Source organism: Ictidomys tridecemlineatus, chromosome 9 (genome assembly GCF_052094955.1).
Source record: "Ictidomys tridecemlineatus isolate mIctTri1 chromosome 9, mIctTri1.hap1, whole genome shotgun sequence".
Classification (NCBI taxonomy): Eukaryota; Metazoa; Chordata; class Mammalia; order Rodentia; family Sciuridae; genus Ictidomys; species Ictidomys tridecemlineatus.
This window is the reverse complement of record NC_135485.1, coordinates 40,168,205-40,188,060: the sequence shown is the minus strand read 5'-3', so window position 1 is coordinate 40,188,060 and position 19,856 is coordinate 40,168,205. Positions and strand designations below refer to the sequence as shown.

General features: G+C 38.9%; 1 long non-coding RNA gene across 1 annotated transcript; it reads left to right on the top strand.

Annotated features, from left to right (window-relative positions):
* Positions 1-1,833: 1,833 nt before the first annotated feature.
* On the top strand, positions 1,834-11,830 carry LOC144366678 (uncharacterized). Its single transcript, XR_013425782.1, has 2 exons — positions 1,834-2,053; positions 9,581-11,830. It is a non-coding gene; the product is annotated as an uncharacterized LOC144366678 (long non-coding RNA).
* Positions 11,831-19,856: the final 8,026 nt, after the last annotated feature.

Sequence of the window (19,856 nt, the reverse complement as noted above, 5' to 3'; positions counted from 1 at the left end):
CACTATAATATGCTGATTTTAAGTACTTTGGATATAAACCAAGGAATGGGATAACAGGGTCAAATGGTGGTTCCATTTCCAGCTTTTTGAAGGAATCTCCATACTGCTTTCTAAGTGGTCACACCAGTTTACAGTCCCACCAGCAATGTATATAAGTGAATATATTTTCCCATATCTTTGCCAACATTTATTGTTGCTTATATGCTTGATAATTGCCATTCTGACTGGGGTAAGATGGAATCTCAGTGTAGTTTTGAATTGCATTTCTCTAATTGCTAGAGATGTTGAATATTTTTCATATATTTATTGGCCTTCTGTATTTCTTCTTCTGTGAAGTGCATGTTCAGTTCCTTTGTCCATTTATTGATTGAGTTGTTTTTTGTTTTAAGTTTTTTGAGTTCTTTGTATGTCCTAGAGATTAATGCTCCATCTGAGGTAAAGATGGTAAAGAGTTTCTCCCACTCTGTAGGCTCTCTGTTCATATTTTTGTTTGTTTCCTTTGCTGTGAAGAAGCTTTGAGATTTGATACCATCTCATTGATTGATTCTTGATTTTGTCTTGCACTTTCGGAGTCATATTGAAGAAGTTGGTTCCTAAGCCAACATGGTGGAGAGTTGGACCTTTTTTTCTTTATCTTTGATTTTCTGAAATTTGAAAGAGATATGCTTAGGTGTAGTTGTTTGGACTCGTGTTTTCCTTGGTGTTTTCTGGGGATTCCTGATCAATAGTTTGAAATCTGACCTTAATTTGGGGGAAATTTTCAGTCATTAATGTTTCAAACATTGCTTCTGTTCTTTTCTTCCTCTTTTTCTTCTAGTATTCCCATTATATATGTATTATACCTTTTGTAATTATCGCATAGTTCTTAAATATTATGTTCCAGTTTATTTTTCTTTGCTTCTCCATTTTGTAAGTTTCTATTGTTATGTCCTTAAGCTCAGAGATTCTTTCCTGAGCCATTTCCAGTATATGAATAATCCCATTAAATAAATTTGTTACTTCTGTTACAGTATTTTTGATTTCTAGTATTTTGAGGGGATTGAATCCAGGGGCACCTAGCCACTGAGCTATATCCCCAGCCCTTTTTATATTTTATTTAGAGATAGGATCTTGCTGAGTTGCTTAGGGCCTTGCTAAGTTGCTGAGGCCGACTTTGAATTTGAGCTCCCTCTGCCTCAGCCTCCCAAGATGCTGGGATTACAGGCATGTGCCACTGTGCCCAGCTCTAGTATTTCTTTTGTGATTCTTTCTTGGGATTTCCATCTCTCTGCTTAAATTATATATCTGTCCTTGCGTATCATCTATTTTTCCATTAAAGCTCTTAGCATATTAATTGTAGTTTAAAAAAGATTTCTCATCTAATAATCCCAACATTCTTGCAATATCTGACTCTAGTTTGAATGCTTTTCAGTCTCTTCAAACTATGTTTTCTGCTCCTTCTATGACATCTATTTTACTGTTGTTGTTTTTGAAGATGCATATATTGTACTGAGTAAATGGAATTTTATAGAAAGGTCTTTAGTAATGTTGTGGTAAATCTCATAATTAGTTCCAGACTTTTGGTGTGCCTGTGTCTCTGGGCTGCAAACTTTATCTGTACTTCTTAGCTTTGTGCCTTGGGTTTAGGTTTAGATTTAGGAGATGGCTAGAGGGAACTGAAGTTGGGTACTTCTCTTACCCCAGGTGAAAGGCTGGAGTTGGGTATTTCTCTTCCTCTTGGTCAAACTCTTAAAATTCTAGCAGATTAGGCTCTGCTAAAATAATTTCTCTTGAGAGCAAGCCTTGTTGTGAAGAACAGAATGCTCTGGCATATTTCAAATTTGTTTCTTTCCCTTTCCCCCTGCCAGAAGCACTGAGGAATTTTTCTCTGATATTTATTCCGAGGACCTGGTAAAGCTTTTGGAGTAAAACCCACAAAAGTGTGGGAGTCCTCCTGTGACTGGGTCTGCCCAGAAGGGTTCACAGAGTCTCTAGCAACTAATCAATTCCATTTTTGGTTTTCCTACCCTAGCACTGGTTCTAAGGTGGTTACTGCTCAGGAGTTTCTGCTCTGGTAAGTGGTTCTTTCTCTATTTGCCTGTCTTTCCAATTTTAGGGACAGTGATCTGTCCTATGTCTTTACTTCTCTGATGAAGAATTGAAAAAAGAATTGTTGAATTTACAATTTGCTCAGTTTTTTACTGGTAAAACAGAGTGATGGCCTCTAAGGTCCTTAAACATTGGACTGGAAACTGGAAGTCCCCATTTTTCTTACTGTTTTTTTTTTTTTTTTCATCCTGCATCTCCAAGTTTCTATCTGGATGTTTTTTATGCTGAAAAATTATCACTAATATTTATTATGGTGTAGGTCTACTTGCAGTGAATTTTCTTAGCTTCTGTTATCTGAAAATACCTTTCTTTCATCTTGATTTTTGAAGAATTTTTAGTTGGATACAGAAATCTGTGGTGACAGTATTATTTCCTTTAAAGATGTTCCATTGTTTTGTGTCATGTTTTCTGATTTTCAGTTTCCAGTGTGCAGTCAGCCATCATTCACATCATTGTCCCTGGCATATATGTCGTTATTGAGAAGACTGCTATTAAGATGTTCTTTCAGTTTATTTTCATTGGTTTGACTATCATATGTCTAGGAGTGGTTTTCTCAGATTGATGTTTTCATTAAATTTGCAAATTTTCAATCATTATTTCCTCTCTAAAAATTTTTTTCTACTTGATTCTCTATCTCCTCCACTCGTGGGACTCAATGCCTGGATGTTATAAACTTGATATTATTTCATGATCATTGATAATGTATTCATTCTCTGTAATTTTTCTTTCTTTCAGCTTGAATATTTCTGTCACTTGCTCTTCTCATTCACTGCTCCTTTCTTCCCCAGATATCTTAGATATTATATTTTTTTAGTTCTATATTTTCTGCTTGGTTTTGTTTAGTGTTTGAATAATTCTTTTGAAATAATCCATTTCTTTATCTACTATATCCATAATTTTCTATAAGTTCATTAACATTATTTATAATAGTTGTTTTACACACCCAGTCTGGCAATTCCAAAAACTCAGGTCTTCTTTGAATCTGTTTCTATTGACTGTTTCTACATCCTAATTAGAAGTATAAGTTCTCCTGAGCTATTTCTAAAAAGTGCTAGTTCTACCAGGATGCAACTTTCTCACTGGTGTAGAAAAAACTCTGACAAGTCTGAAATGTCAATTTTAGGGGGCAGTGTTCTGTGTCCTCACTAGATGCCTCTATTTTTTTGGCATAAAGCTTTACTAAGGAAGTAAAACAGTAAGTCCAGAGATGCTGGAGGTACTTGGGTGACTCTAGAAGACTGAACACATTTTGGATATTAAATGCAGAAAAATTTCTGGGTTTAATTCTATAACCTACCTTCTTACTTTATACACATTTAATTGATGATCCTCTCTATTCCCATGGCTTTAGATACCTCTACATACTGACAAAATCCAAATCCATTGCTATAGTCCAAACCTTTCTCCTGTGTTCCAACTACATTTCCATTTGGAGGTTTTAAAGTTGCTTGCAATTGAGCACGTTGAAAATTTAAGAAACATACACAGTCTTTCTCTTTTTCTCTCTCTCCCTCTTTCTCTTTTCTGCTAGACTTTAACATTCCATAATAAAAAATTTAAAAATATTTTATTATTGTATATGTAACTTTTTATATTTATTAAAAATATTTGGGTACCAACATTTGATTCATAAAGTATCATTTGTCAAATCATCCAACAACAAGATAAAATATTCACTTCCAATATCCATGCTCTTCTTCTACTTTACATTTTAAATGAGTATAACAACAAATATTTGATGTTTGTCTCAAAGAAATGGCAAGTTGTATCCCTAGAAAAGTTCTCCTCTTTACTTCACTAGACAATCTAGTTGTGTCCCTTGGAAGGCCAGCTGCTAGAGACCAGCCTCAGGCTGTACCTTGTCTTCAGAACTGGGCTTACAGTTGAACTTTATTTTTCAATAGTCAATACTATATAGTTGAAAAGGCAGAAAGAACATAAAATATGAAGGCAGGGAGATCTATATTAAAATTCCAATTCCAAAATCCATTAGTTGGTGCTCTGGTTTCAAAGTAGTTTGTCCTCTCTGAACTCATGTTGAGACTTAGTCCCCAGTGGAACCGTGAGTGTCAAGAGGGAATGAGAGTCTTAGGAGATCATTAGGCCCTTAAGATCATTAGGTCCTTAGGAGATCATTAGGTCCCACGCCTTGCTCATGGGAGTACCTTCTCCTTACAGAGCAAGTCTGGCCCTCAGCCCTCATCTCTTCTGCATATACTTGCGCTTCCTCTTTCCCACCATGATATGATGCAGTGTGAGATGCTCACCAGATGAAGCCACCCACTTCCAGATCTGTGAGACTCTGGAACTGTGAGCTAAATAAACTTCTTTCCTTTATAAATTATTCAGTCTCAGATATTGTGTTAATGCAACAGAAAATGTACTAAGAGAATTGAGTAAGCTTAAGATAATTCTGGCCTTTCCTTTCCCGAAAAAAAGGAAATAATGGTACCTTCCTTGCACAATTGCTGAACTAAATAAGAATACTCCAGTATCTGATATATAGTTGGTGCCTTCTAAATACTAATTTCTTCCCCACTCCTTCTCATTCCAACCTCAAGGAAGTTATGGGAAACAGTGGTGAAAATCATTAGGTACAGCCACAAAGACAGAATGAAAGGAAGGTCTACAGAAAAAAAGAAAGATATATGGAAGTGAATATTGTACACGTTTGTGTTTTTATTGCCTTTTTTAAAAAATCCTAGTTTGTATAGGAAAGGAGAAGAAAACTAGATTTTTTTTTTTTTTTTTTTTTTGGCTAAGGCTGATCACTTTCCACTGAATCCAAGTGTTTTGCAAAATTTCCCCCAGCAGAGAACAGCATCTTACCCCTACTTTTCCATAGCCTCACTGGAGCTTGCACGGGGTGGGGTGGGGGCGTTGTACTCTGCGGGGGAACATTTCTTTCTGGAGGCATCTTTCCCACTGGTAGACCTTGGGAGATCATGAAAAAAATCTATCAATTGACCCTGGGAGAACAGCACCTCAGGCCTTTCTCAGATCTGTAGCAGCTACTTTCTACAGAAAAAGAGAGGCTATCTAAAGAAGGAGAATTTGGAATCTGAAAGTAAAGAATTTCTGATCATTATATACATGAGATTTCTTTCCCCCAGTGGTTTACTTGGAAATTCGAGAACAACACTGTCCTTCGGAAAGTGACTTCAGGATTCCACATGTCATTTGACATTGATTCAAAATGAAGTAGTGGTGTGCTGGTAAGATGACTCTCTGGAGGGGGGGACAGCCTCATCCGTATCAGCTGTTGAATCTGTGGTGTCATACTGCCACGGGGGCCAGTTAAAGCCTCTAGCGTGACTTTGGTGAGCATGGAGTTGGAAAGAGCCATGATAAGCAGCCCTCTTGACCCAGGCAAGCTGGCTCCAGCACAACACTGAGCTTGAGGTTCATGTTTGGGGATCACAGTTATTGGCAAATTCAGCACTTGTTGAAAATTGACATCATCAAGTTCTAGAATTCACTGCTTCTCATTTCTATGGTCTGCATCTTGGCCATTGTTTCTCCAGCTTTTTGAAGCAGCCCAGAAAATCTCACCGCTACAGACCCCAGACCCTTTGACTTAATGAAGATTGATGTCTTCATTAGATTTTGAAAAGGAATGCTTGGACAGTTTATTACCTGGTTGTTGGTGCCTAGTACTCTCTGTTCCATTGCCCATCTCCCCCACCTCCTGTGACACATTCCTGAAAATGCTCCAGGAAAAAAAATGTTACAGTCTTGGCAGATCAGCCTCTCTGATTGTGCAATGTCCTTCCTGAGAAACCCCATTCTCCAAAGGCAGCCATTCTGGAACAGGATGGAGAAATGGGGGGCAGGTTGGCTCCCCAGAGGGCAGCTCAGGAGGCAGATGGCAATGGACAGGGACAGAATAAATCTATGGTAAATTGCATCCGTGTGTCTCTCACCAGCTCATAGATTTAGAAAAACTATCAAAAGGTTTATTGGAAAGAAGAAGATGAAGAGCATACTTTTCCAACCATACCAACTATACCACTTTTAATTCTTTTGTCTCTTACAAGGCAAATTCACAAATATTATCTTGCTTATTCCTCACAATGGACTGGTGAGACAGTATAATATTGTTTCTCTACAAACTGTCTCAATACATTATAAAATATACTCATGTAATGTACAACATAAATATTAATAATGGATAATAAATATGAGCATTTCCTCTTTACTGTTGAAGACAGCAAGACTCAAAGAAGAGAAATGACTTGTGTAGAGCCACACAGATGTTAATGACAGGGAGGAACTTGAACTCCATTTGTCCCATGCCAGGGTAGAGCATTCCCTATATCACACTCAATCGTAAGTGTGGTGATTGTACAAGGCTCCTCTCAGCCCCAATTATTTAATCCCATATGCTAGGTGGAACCAAAACTGCCAGAACTTTTAAACAAGTCTGAAGTGATCCTCTGGAAGATTCCATGAGCTCCTGGGCAGAAGAGATTCCCTGAGGAGTAGCCAGCAACACCTCACTTATCTGTTAGGGTTGACACAGAAGGAGAATTCTGTAAAAATAAAATATCTATATCATTGTTCACACACCTCAAGCTTCCAAATTTCAAATGAAATATTTTAAAATTACATTGCATATCATCCTGTGTTCCTACACCTAGAATGCCCAATACAGCTTACCCAACCTTTTCTTGTAAAATCATCGTAGACTTCATCTTTAGCTCTCAGTCCTCAGGACTCTGCCCACAGGCTTCCAGACTGCTGTGCCTCTTGGCTCCTGGCTTTGTTCTGCTCCTGTTGGTGCACTTACCTTCCAGGGTCTCTGCCCCTCTTCTATCTTGCTGATGCTAATCTGTTCAGGAGTGAGGAACTAATCCAGATAACTTGGCTAAACTGGAGGAGGTGGGTTTGAAATAAAATCTTGGATAACTCTTCTAGACTTTCTAACATCTTCTGGATGTGTGGTGGGGCTATGGCTGTATTGCTCAGATGGCTTTACCAGAAGGGCGCCCGCCTTGCTCAGTTGCCATGAATGTTGGTGAGCAATAACCTCTATCTCCACTGAAGACTTCCCTGAGCTTCCAAAGCTGCTCCCCTTGAAATTCCCCAAGGTTATCTCCTCACTTGTGGGCGTGGCTTATAGCCACCTACTAATATGGAGGCATAAAAGCACACAGGCCTCTTCCCTCAAGATGGGACAATTCTGGAGGCTCTCCTTGTTCCTCAGCTTCCCATGGGACCAGGCAGGGACTTAGCTGCAACTAAATCTGTGTGTTGGTTTTGCTTGTCCCCTGTCCTGTCTTGCTTCCCTCAGCCCCTTCTTTTTTTGTTAACATTTAAAAAAATATTTTTTTAGTTGAAGTTGACACAATATCTTTATTTATTTTTATGTGGTGCTGAGGATCGAACCCAGGGCCTCACACATAAGAGGCAGGCTCTCTACCAATGAGCTACAGCCCCAGCCCTTGCCCTCAGCCCCTTCTAGGTTTCACTTGTGAGCACTTTCAGAAGACTCTCAGCTTCTAATTCCAGGGGCTCCAACCTACAAGGAGGCTTCCCCTGTTTCCCCTCCCCTCATTTCCATATTCTTGCTATATTGGAGAGATAAGACAGCAAAAGAACACTGTTCTCTTCCCTTTCTTTTACCCCAACCCTACATCAACAAAGGAAAGAAATGTAATCATGAAAGAAATAATGCATGATGACACCAAAAAAAAAATCATTTGCAAAAGATATATAAGAAATTCAATTATTTGTCAAATTTTGACTTAAAACTTACCCAAAGAGCCACTGTAGTCAGATCTGAGGGTATAGATAAAACAGATACACTCGTATCCTCTCCCCCTTTGAAGAAGCTCACAGTCTGATGAGGTAACCAAGTAAGTAGGACAATTACCCTACCTTGCCATCAATGCTATCATTGAAATACAAATGCATTCATTCATTGAAGAAATATTTTAAACATCCACTAAGTGTTTAACTGTGGGAATATAAACAATGCAGAACAAATAACTGCACAGCTTAAAGTCTGAGACACGAGAGCTTTTCCTTCAGCAATGATCCTCGTGAAGTTGAAGAAGGTTGGGAAGGTGTTTGGATTGAAGGGCAATGTCTTAAAAGGGTGAGGTGTTTGTGGGGACCTGGGGAAAGTTTATCACAGCAAGAGATAAGGAGAAAGCAGAGAAGAAGGCCAGGATGGATATGCAGAGCTTTATCTGCCAGGCTGAGAAGTTTAGGTTTTATCCTGTAGGTAATTTGGAGCCAGGAATGTGGCTCAGGCCACTTCAGTAGGAGCACGACTATCATCCGCAGGGTAAAGAAGGGAAAGGAATGGATGCAGCTAGGTGGACAGCTGACTTTTGCATGTAATGCACAAACTACACAATGGCATAAGACAGCTCTAATGACCTGTGACATCGTAGCTTAGTTATATCATCAGTGCACCAGTACGTGTGTCTTCCAGGAGGACAATGAAGAATTAAGTTAATTAAGTTCTTACTCTTGAGATTTTGATTTGAAAAAGAACCTAAAAATTCTCCTGCTGAGCACTCCCTATGTTTGAGGTATGTAGCTACCTAGATATGACTTAATAGGTCCAGAAACATCCAAGAGAATCTCTGTCCCCAGGTCTTACATGTTGTCACCAATATCTGAGAGGCCATCATTGCAGATTCATCCCTTGTAACTCATCATCCTCTCATCCAGCCTGGGAGATGAGATTTCAAATTTGGGTGGGAGGGGAGTAGAAAGATTATGAGAGATATTCACTGTGGCACAGAAGAGGTGGAAATAGTTGCCATGGGGAAGAGAGCTGGGAGGAGGGAAGAGGCTTGAGGGAGGGAATAAACCTTCATGATCTTTCTTTCTTTCACACTATTGCAGGGGGCAGGTGCCGTCTGATCAAATTCACTTAAATAACCCAGCACCAAGTATTTTGATTATTTGATGATTACAAGGAAAATATAATTTCCCCATATATAGATGAATTCCTTCCATTGCTTACACTTTCCCTAGTAACAATAAAAAACAGCAACAACAATAAACATGGTTTAAATAGTTATTACATGCCTGACAGTAGACTAAGATTTCTTCCTGTATTTATCTCATTTCATTGTCCCCCCCAAATGACAACAGAAGTATTAGCACTAATTAATCACTATGGAAAAGGAAAGTCATGTGTTCAGAGTTACATAATTTGTTCAGAATGCATGGCTGGAGAAAGGCATACCAAGGTCATTCCACTCTGTTCCACTACTAATGCTTCAACTATTGCGTATGTGACATCCCAAGTATGGCTGTTGCTCCTTCCTCCACCATTTCCAAGCCTTTTCACCCATGTCAAGTTGCCTTTATTCACTTTAACATTACCGACCACCTCTCAGGTGGGTTGTACCCTTAACCTCCGTGTAGCTTTCTAGCTGATTTCTACCTTCTTTTAATACTTTTCTCATGAATAGATAGATCTGTATGTTTTGCTAAAGTTTTTCAGTGACTTTTGTTTTCTCTCCCAAAGGTTTTAGGTGATTGCTGAGTAGGGATCAAATCTTCGGTCCTTATCTCCTCTACTGCACCCACAGTGTTGGGCTGGAGGCAGGAAGCCCCTGACTCTTAGCCCCTGACATGGCCGAGATGCGCCCCCATCAGAGGCCGCATTCGTAGGAAGAAGAAATGCATGTGAGGATCTGATAAGGTCCCAGTGATATCTGGAGAAGATGTCCTATTAGTGAGGATCAGCGATGTTTACCATTTCAGCGCACAGAAGCAAGCCAAGATAACAGTCGGAGAGTCTGTGGACAGAAGTTCATGGAGATCACTGCTTGACAGGTCAGGGTAAAGGTCTCTTTCTTTCAAAATATGTGAAGGGTCAGGAAACGTGTGTACCAGGTGTTTTGTGTTCATGGCTGCCTGGGAAAGATAATTCTGTCTGCTCGATAAGAACATTGTGCTCCACACATCAGGTTGTTTTTTCCAACAGCTATTTTCTGCCTATAAAAATGAGCGCTGCTGGCTCCCAACTTCTTTCCGCAAATCCCTCGGGCTACAAACAATAACAAAAGGTATCTTATATTTATACAAAGCTGTCCTCGGAAAAGCTCAAGGACCTGAACGAAGCTTTTTTTTTTTTTTTTTTTTAAATATAAGGAGCTCTTGTATAATCCCCTAGGGGGAAAGGAGCAGATTGTGACAATTAACCAAGGATTTGTCACTCCCAGCGAACAAAACCGAAAACTGCCTTCCCCGCACACGCCACAGCGATGGGCACCCCCGGCACAGGAAGTCCGTTTTCCCTACTTCCGGTCCAGGGTTCTGCACACGGCGCAGCACCGCCTCGTTAGAAATCCCGGATGATTCCGAAACCCAGAGGAGACCACTAGCAAGGAAAGATGGGGAGAGAAAAATCCCACCGCATGAAGTGACTGTTCCACGGCCTTCAGTGACTCTTGTTCTCACTGATCAGGATTCTGCCACCCCTGGAGCGAGTGTCCTTCTTGCCCTCTGTAGGACTGACCCCGGGGAGAATTTTAATCACTCTCCTTAGGCGTGACAGCTGATTCCTAGTAGACTCCAGAAGCCTGGATGGTCTGGCAAAGAAGAGCCATCTGAGCAAAGGGCATTCTGTAAATATTTATTACACACTTGGATACAACTATGAGTAAGGCATAAGCCCTGCAGCCAGTAAGTGCATCATCCAGCAGGGGGATAAACACAGGATAAAGGGAGATCTGATTGCTACATGAACGCAATGGAAGGGCAGTTACTTTTGACTATGAATTTGAGTTAGGAGTCCCTGGGGCCTGGAGGGGAGATTTCAGTGGGGCTGGAAGGATTAATGAGAAATGTTTTAAGGGATCTCTTCTACATTTCATGGAGGTGGTAGCTCTGTATTTAAACTAGCTGGGGAGCTCTTCGAAAACCCTACCCCCTAAATATTCTGATTAAATTGATTTGATGTAGCCTGGGCATTGGTAATGTTACAGAACTCTTCAGTTTATTTTTTTTCTGAACAACCAAAGTAGAAAATCAAAGAGAGTGTGGGCTTTGGAATGAGACAATTCTGTTCTAGCTAGCATCCTGTGACCTTGGGGCACTGCCCATTGTGGGGTGATGTGTGTCTCCAATGATTTCAATGTTTCTTCCTACTTCTGTCGATCTCTATGAAGAACCTCTGCCACGAGAAATCTCTCTTCTTTGAAAAATTGCCCTTGACTTAAAAACCCTGCACTGGGAGCCAAGAAACCTGGGTTCTATCCCTGATCTGCTGCTGGGGTGCAGCTCTGCTTGCATGTCATGTGTGGAGATAAAGCAGACACTTAGGATTATTTTTGCAAGACACTGTGCTAGGTACTCAACACATCTCTGAGCCTCAATTTCTGCATGTTGGTGTTTACAGACCAGTATCTGTATGTTGTAAAGTCCATTTAACAGGTCATGACCAGAATTATTTTTAACAAGAGATATAAAATACAGTAGAATAATGAAATGCACTGCAGAGGACAAGGACACGTATCATAAAGTAAACTTGTGTTTCAGTTATATAGGTATGTGTATGAAATCATGATGCAAAATGTATTTCGTGTTGTGATTTACAAGATAAAAAGTTTGAGATGCTGTTTTTGGCAGTGCATATACTAAAATTGGACCAACACAGGGAAGGTTACAGTCCACTGTGCACACAAACTCATCAAGTATTCTATATATTTTTTGTTATATTTTTTAACCACAAAAATAATAAGAAATAAAGTATGAGAAACATGGAATAATATTGCTCTACAGGAACCCCTTCCTTCTGATCTATTGTTCTTGACTACTCCAGCTTCTGTGAGCTTGCCATTTTTGGATTTCTGTTAGTTACTGGAGAGTCCTTTTGGTTAAAAGCACCCTTCTGTGTTATCTTGGTCTATGTTTGAGTGAAAATTTTTCACATATATTGAATGACTTATTAGATAATGTACACCACCTCCCTCACATTAGGTTTCTGATGTGGATGATCCCATCCAGGACACATAAGAATTATAAGATTAAATGAAATGTTGCAGGCAAAACTTAGCACAAATCATATTGTTCTAAGGAGCTCAGTGCATCATAAAAATTGTTACCCAACTTCCAACCTGACCAGATCTGTACAGTCTGTAATTTGATGCAGACCAAATTACAAAATCATAAATACTTTATGCTTACCTGATTGGAAAAAAACAAGGATTCCAGCCTCAAGCAGACCCTAATGTTGAAGAACAACCATTCTCTGCTGGCATGCCCCATTACCATGCAGGTGCTTGAAAGAGTCAGGGTACTAGGAGCGTGTCCTCCACCCACTCATCCCTTTCGGCCCTTTCCCATGACATGGACTGCTGGACCTGGGAAGGTCAGGCAGAAGGCAGAATATCCTGGCTACAATTTGTTCCAAGGACCAAAACAACTCTATCTTAGTGCCATCAAAATCCATAGGCAGATGGAAGCCGAGGATCAGCTGTGTTGCAAACTGGGCATCTGCCTGAAAGAACAACACAACAGAGAAATGAGAAAGAGCTGATGACCAGAACCTTGAGAAACTAGGGGTAAGATTCAGACATTAGACTAGAAATAAATGACCATCATCAAATAGTAAATGAATAAGCAACTCAGTAGGTTCTAATTGCCTCAAAAATAGGCTGGGAACCAAAGCATTGCCTTGTAAATGATTTGTTTCAGGAAATACCCACTAATCAATTACCAGGGCTTCTGTGTAATAGTTTCTCCAGATTTATAGTTGGTGATCATGTGAATTGGATCATTGATTCTAGAATGAGATAAGCAGCAGTACTGGTAACCTAATCTACTTACTCCAAGTAGCTAGAAAGAAATTAGCTGCTCTTGGTGGAAGCCAGCCAGTTACTGGGAGTGAAAAGAAATCCATTCATCATGGCAGAGTCTCACACCAGCCCAGTCCCCCTGGGGCATACAGCTCTGCTGAGAAGATGTTGATGGAGAAGGGGATAATGGTCCATAAATAGATGTTTGGGAGTGGAAAGGGGAGGAAGAAGCCTCAGAAATTGTACTGGGAAAAGTGGACTTTAAGATGACAAAAATTACAAGTAATATAAGAATAATTTTCACCTAAAGAGTAGGACTGCTGAAAGTCACACTAGCTCCTAGTGTGTATGTCTATAGTGTGTGTGTGTGTGTGTGTGTGTGTGTGTGTGTGTGTGTTTCTGGAAGAAAACTGGATTTGAAATTGTACAGTAAAAAGAAAAATATATGTGAGTATTGTAGCCCCATCTAAAAATATATTTCAAACACAATCATTTTTCAGGAAAGAAAAGGCAAGGATGCCTGGAAATAGCTGCATCTAATCAGCCCCCATCCCAAGCAATCAACTGAAGTCCAGGAAATTCCATATGTAACTAGAAGAATAGACTTCCTGGAGCATTTTGCCACAGTTAAGATTAGCGGAAACAGACCCCCATCAGAGCTCCTAACAAAGAACTAAAGGTGAAAAAAGTGTGGTGGCCCTGGGTAAGAGGGATGGAACCAAGCCCCCTCCTCTGCTTTGGCTGTGCCTGTGGTCCTCGATTCTGAGACCCTCTCTGACAGCAGCCCAGAGGAACCTCTTTCTACAAGGAGAATGATGAAAACAAAAGTGGCCAGGGCTGAGCCTCCCCTTCTGATTCATTCCCACAATCTTTAAAAATATAGAGTGGTTCATGATGAGAATTTTCTGGATCCTTCCCTTGCCAAAGGCCATAAAGGGATTCTCCTGCACAGAAATTCTCCTAAGAAATTTCAAGGTTCCCCTTTCATAAGAAGCTCCCTTCTTCTGTGAAGTCAAAAGACACAAAAAGCACAAACCAAACAGGAAGAGATAGATAATTTCTATTTTATTAAAACAAGGAACTTCTACTTACCAAAATACCATGAAGAGAGTAAGAAGATTAGCCACAAACTGGGAAAATATCTTTACCTCTCATCTAACTGAAAAAGGACTGGAACCCAGAATAAAGAAGGCCTATACTCCACCAAAAAAAAAAAAAAAAAAAAACCCAAGTGGTAAAGCAATTCACAAAGGAAATATAAATGACTATCAACATATTAAAAGGTCATCAATTTCATTAGTAATTAAGGGGCACAAATTAAAATCATCATGAGTATCATTTTATACCTACTAGATGAGCAGAAAAAATGGAGTTGGACAATAGTAATCATTGATGAGGATGTGGATAAACAGAATCATTTATACGGCAGTTGTGACTATAAATTAGAATAATTTCCCAATTTCTTGGGAAGACAACTTAACATTAGATAGCACAGTAACAATGACATTTCTATGACCCAGCAATTCCACTCCTTGGTGGGTACTCTGAATAAACTTGCACATGTGCACCAGGAAGTGTACAGAAAACTATTAATATTTGCAAACACAGGAGCAAAACTGAACAAATACTGTTAGGGAACACCTACATTGTAGACAACTATTTTTAACTCGCAAGAATATGATAGACACAAAATGCAGGCTGGGGAGTGTTGGAAGGGAAGGCAGGAGGGTGGCAGTTCAGAAGAGGACATGGCCAGCTCAAGGGCCGGGGGATCAGGGTGGGTTCATTTGTATTGGGTGTAGGCACAGAATATGACCCGATAAAATTACTTTTGTAAAAAACATGAGTAAATAAAACAAAATTCTCTGTCGGCTTAGTGACAAGGAAAATAAGAGATCCTAGTTAAACATCAGTCTCACTACAATAGGAGGTGAAGGGCCGTCCGTAGGTGAAGGTTACTGTCTGGGGGAGAGGCTGCCATTCTCTGCAAACATGAACAGCTAGCCTGCTATGCCCGGGATTGCAACTTCTGAAGCCCAAGTTAGGGCAAGTGCTGATCATTTGTGGGAGAGCAGTGAATGTTGTTAGTACATGAATGTTGTATGTACCCATGTGGAGAGATCTATCTGAGATGATTTCCTGTGAAGAAATCTGAGGGTTCCTCTGGAATGAGGCCTTTGGTCTAATATGAGAGATACCTACTTTGCACCTTGATTGCTTAAGCTTGACATTGAACTGAGGTTATTATTTATTTATTTTTTTTGTACTGGGGATTGAAATCAGGGGCACTGAACCACTGAGCCACATCCCCAGGCCTATTTTGAATTTTATTTAGAGATAGAGTCTCACTGAGTTTCTTAGTGCCTTGCCATTGCTGGCTTTGAACTCACAATCCTCCTTTCTCAACCTTCCGAGATACTGGGATTACAGGCGTCTACTACTGTGTCCCGCTAATTTTTTAAAAACTTTGAATTTTGAATTGTTAATTCAAAGACCCAATACTTGGAGTCTTGGCATCTTTAGGCTTGAAATCCTAGCACCATTCATGTAGCTACAATCCCCTTTCTAATTGCTATTTCTTTCTTTAATACATTTAAGCCTTATCCACCCTTTCAGAAGGATTATGTAGTTGACAGGATGGCAGGACACTGAAGACAAGGGCTCTATTTTATTCAGCTTTGTAAGCCTAAAACTTGGGAAAATATGTGCTTAATCGTTTAAGTTTTTTTATTAAATAGTTTATTTTGAATTGGTAAATAATAACCATAAATTTATGGAATATAACATGATGTTTATATATGTATAGAAGTTGTCTAATGATGAAATTAGGGTAATTAGAATATCTGTTATCTCAAATGACTTTTATATGGCAGTCGTGACCATAAGTTAGAATAATTTCCCTATTTCTTTGGAAGACAACTTGACATTAGCTAACACAGGTAACAATGACATTTCTATGACCTTAGCAACAGCTAAACTCCTACTGTCATTTCTTTATGGTGAGAACATTCAAATTCTTTTGTTTATCTGTTTTAAACTTGCAATATATTGTTAATATCTATAGTTACCCTATGGTGAATTAGAATACTAGAACTTATTTCTCCTAACTGGAACTTTGTATCCATAATCCATAGGCAAGTTTTCCCCTCTCTGCTTCCGTGCTTGACTCTCAGTCTCTGTAGCCACCATCTGACTGTCTACTTCTTATGAGTTCAACTTTTGCAATTTCCCATGTAAATTAGATCACATGGTGTTTGTCTCTCTGTGCCTGCCTGGCTTATTTCTCTTAAAATAATTTTTCTCTAGGTTCTTCCTTGTTGTCACAAATAATAGGATTTTTTTTTAAGAGCCAAATAGTATTCCATCCTAACACATTTTAAAATCCACATATCTGTTGATGCACTCTTGGGTTATTTGCATATGTTGTCTACTGTGAATAATGCCACAATGAACATGTGCATTAGTGTTCATATTTTAATTCCTTTGGGTATACACCTGGTACTGGAAGTACTGGATCATATGGTAATTTTACTTTTAGTTTTTTGAGATATCACTATGCTGTTTTTTAAAATGGTATTTACAATATTACCAACACTGCATAAGGGTCCTTTCTTACACATCCTCACCAACACCTACGCATCTCTTTGATAATAGTCAGTTTAAAAGGCATGATATCTCATTGTGATTTTAATTTATTTATATTCTCTGATGTTGATCATTTATTCACATACCTATTGGCCATTTGTATGTCTGCTTTTGAGAACTGTCTCTTCAGATACTTTACCCATTTAAAGTATGATTATTTGTTTTCTTGCTATTGAGTAGTTTGAGTCTAATATATTTTGGACATTACACTTTATCTGATTTATGATTTACCAATAATTTCTCCCAGTATGTAGGCTGTCTCTTTACTCTGTTATTTCCTTTGCTGTGCAGAAGCTCTTTAGTTTGGTATAATCCCATTCGCCTATTTTTGTTTTTGTCACTTATAGATTTTTTAGTTTTAGGTGGATACTATATCTTTATTGTTTATTTTTATGTGGTACTGAGGATGGAACCCAGTACCTAACACGAGCTAGGCGAGTACTCTACCACTTGAGCCACAACCCCAGCCCCTTGTCATCTATACTTTTCAGGTCTTCTCTAAAAAGTCTTTGCCCAGTCCTGTCATAGAGCTTTTCCCCTGTGTTTTCTTCTGGAAGTTTCTAGTTTTGAGTGTTGCATTTAAGTCTTTGATCCATGTTGAGTTGTTTTTTGCATATGGTGAGAGATGGCTGAGTTTCTTCTGCATTTGAATAGCCAGTTTTTTCCAGCACCATTTATTAGAGATGGTTCTTTCCCCACTGGGTGTTCTTGGCACCTTTGAAAATCATCAGTGGATGGATGGACTTATTTCTGCACTGTTTTCTTCATTGGTCTCTATGTCAGTTTTCAGACCAGAACCAAGCTGTTTTGGTTATTAGAGTTTATAGTATATCTTGAGGTCAGATAGTGTGATGCCAGCTTGGCTCTTTTTGTTCAAGATTGATTTAAATACTTGGGATTTTTTGTAGTTTCATTTGAATATTAGTTTTTTTACCCCTATTTCTGTGAAGGATGTTGGTATTTTTATAGGGATGCATTGACTCTGTAGATCACTGTGGGTAATATGGATATTTTAACCATATTAATTCTTCAAATCAATGTTTTAAATTCATCCATTTAACACTTTGTTGGCTAGTCATTTCTTCTTGCATTTCAGATGTCCTTGGGGCCCACTTTACTTTTTTCTAGAATACATCCTTCAGAAATTCTTTTAGAGTGGGGGGGTCTCAATTTTTTATTTTCTGAAAATATCTTTATTTTTACTCTTGTTCTTAGGAGACTGTTTCTGTGGTGATATCATTTTAGGTTGGTGATTATTTCCTCTCTCCTTTAAAAATTATTACATTGGCTACTAGTTTTCATTGTGGCTATTGAGAAGTTAGATGCCAATGTAATCTATGCTTTTTGTAACCCTTTTCTCTGCTTTTAGGATTTTCTTTAGTTTCATTTTATTCTATTTTTTCCCTCCCTCCCCTCCTTCTTCCCTAACTTCCTTATTCCTTTATATCTTCTGCTGCATTCCAATACCATTATTATGTTTCTAGTGTTGGAGTTTTTAATGATTTATTATTCTGGGGATTATTTGTTACCCTAAATCTAAGGATATCTCTTTCCTGTATATTTGGGAAAATATTTAGTCAACATCTTTTAAAATATTGCCTTCTTCTATATTTTCTCTGTTATCTGTTTCTTATACTCTGACTAGTATAATATGTTAAGTCTCCATGTATGTTATTTCCTGAGAGAGAGTTATTTTGTGTGTGTGTGTGTGTGTGTGTGTGTGTTCATTGTTAAGGATTGATAGGTTAAAATTTTCAATGTTCTGTTTGGTTTATAAATATGCATATTGTAGCTATTCTGATTAAGAGTCTTTTAAGCACAAAGTCAAGCACAGGACTGCAAACCCAGTGCAAATCTGGCAGTTGCCCAAGGGAGCCAACAGTAGCAACAGCTAAACTCCTACTATAAATATATTGGTGAAAATCTCTCAAAATGTTGCAATGTCTACAGCATCAATTCCAGCCTCGAGTTATTAGATGGAAATTCTTTTATTATAACACAACATTGGCCTGTGGTCTGAATAACACTGTGGTAGGCACTGGGTTACATAAATGAACAAGAGTAAGAGCTTCTACTCTCATAAGGGAAGAACTATAAGCAGTTATTATACGGTGGGGTAAGTGAAATGACAGGAGTTCTGAGAACTCTGAAGGAGGAATTTCTATTGAGAACAGCTCTCGAACACCTTTGTATTAAGAAAAGCAAAGGTGGTTGCTGATCCAAATGGGTGGGAAGATAGATATAGGAACATCAGTGACAGGTAAGGAGAGAGCAGTCTTCCTTCTTGTAATTTACCTTCAGTTGCTGACTGTACTTTTTTTTTTTCCACAAATGGGGGGATGGAAATAATAGCTCAAAATCATTGTCTTTAAAGGGATTTATTTTTCCCAGCTACCAGGAGTAGTTGCAGTCTAAGATCAGCTCACTTGCTCTATAGGACAGATCAGTAAAGATTTGTTTTTCTTAGCCTGTGATCTTTTCTGGAATTGAAACATCACACAGGGAAAAGACAGGTCTGCTAGAGTTGCTTATAATTATACTTCCCCTCAAGTCCTTATATCAGGAGCTCTAATCCAATTTTCTCAGACCCCATCTCCCTGCTGGCCAACAAAGGTTCCATGCTGGGTCTTGCAAAATTAAGCCATAAGCTTTTCTTCCACCAAAGGTTCGAATCTGAGCACAGATGTCAGAATTAATCCAGTCACCCCAGGTCCTCTTAAAGCCATAGAAAAGTAGATTTGTCTTGCTGCCTTTTTAATGGTGTGGAATTTTCCTCTGCTCAGCAACTTTCCTCACTTTGTTGGTTATACCTAATTGGGTTTATCTTTGTCTGAGCCAACATGATGGACAGACCTTTTGGCGAGTGGATGTATTTATTTCTAGGGCTTAAAATGTGGTTCATAGACACCTCTGGAGGCCAAATATCCACTGGGAATTCTTATCCCACTCTAGCTGTTTATTCTGAAAACAAAACTGTCATCAATGACCCTAGAAAACAGAATCTGGTCCTTTAAGGATGTTGTAGCAGTTACATGATATTATAGCCAAACTGATAATGCCCAGTGGTGTTAATTGGGGTCAACTTCTAACATGCTTTTGAGGTCCGTGATTGCTACCAGCACAACCTAAGTCTCTTGAAGGCTGCATACTTATCAATAATCCAACCAGATTCTTTGTCTTTTAGATAAGTCACTTACCATCATAGTTGAACATCTAATTTGAAGTCAGGTCTTTCCTAATTGCTGGTTTTCAGAGTGATCTCTAATAAGTTCCTTATATTCCTGAATCTTGGCAGTACAGTTTGGCTAAGACAGAAAGACTTGTTTCAAATTCTGACTGTATCACCTTTTAGTC